Source organism: Rhinopithecus bieti, unplaced genomic scaffold, assembly GCF_001698545.2.
Source record: "Rhinopithecus bieti isolate Rb0 unplaced genomic scaffold, ASM169854v2 scaffold_73682, whole genome shotgun sequence".
Classification (NCBI taxonomy): domain Eukaryota; kingdom Metazoa; phylum Chordata; class Mammalia; order Primates; family Cercopithecidae; genus Rhinopithecus; species Rhinopithecus bieti.
Window position 1 is genome coordinate 217374 of NW_016829166.1, and position 834 is coordinate 218207.

The 834-nt window shown below is 43.8% G+C and overlaps 1 pseudogene; it reads left to right on the forward strand.

Annotated features, from left to right (window-relative positions):
* Positions 1–211: 211 nt before the first annotated feature.
* On the forward strand, positions 212–786 carry LOC108523915 (solute carrier family 25 member 51-like; annotated as a pseudogene).
* Positions 787–834: the final 48 nt, after the last annotated feature.

Sequence of the window (834 nt, forward strand, 5' to 3'; positions counted from 1 at the left end):
AAGCAATTCCCCTGCCTCAGCCTCCCAAGTAGCTAGGATTACAGGTGCTCACCACCATACCTGGCTAATTTTGTTGTATTTTTAGTAGAGACAGGGTTTCACCATGTTGGCCAGACTGGTCTCAAACTCCTGACCTCATGCAATCCACCCACCTCGGCCTCCCAAAGTGCTAGGATTACAGGCATGAGCCACCGTGCCCAGCCCCAGAAAGATCTTAAGCAACATGATGGATTCAGAAGCTCATGAAAAGAGGCCACCAATACTAACATCTTCAAAACAAGATATATCACCTCATATTATAAATGTTGGTGAAATGAAGCATGACTTGTGTGGCTGCTGTAGCCTTCAACATGTAATAATCACATTTCCCATTCAGAAGATCCTCTTCCAACAACAGCTGTATGCCATCAAAACCCGGGATGCAATACTTCAGTTGAGAAGGGATGGATTTCGAAACTTGTATCCTGGAATCCTTCCCTCATTGATGTAAAAGATAACCACACTTGCACTTACATTGATCTGTAGGAGGATTTATCCTGCCTTCTCCACAAATGTGTCAGTGCTCCAGAGTTTGCAACCCGTGTCGTAGCAGCAGCGCTTGCAGGGACAACAGAAGCAATTTTCACTCCACTGGAAGGAGTTCAGACATTGCTTCAAGGCCACAGGCATCAGGACACATTTACCAGCACTTATAAGGCTTTCAAGGCACTGAAGTTCCGTGGAATTGGAGAGCGTTGTTGAGACTTGCTGCCCGTTCTTTTCCGGAATGGACTTAGCAATGTCTTTTTTTTTTTTTTTTTTTTTTTTTTTTTTTTTTTTTTTTTTTTTCGCGGG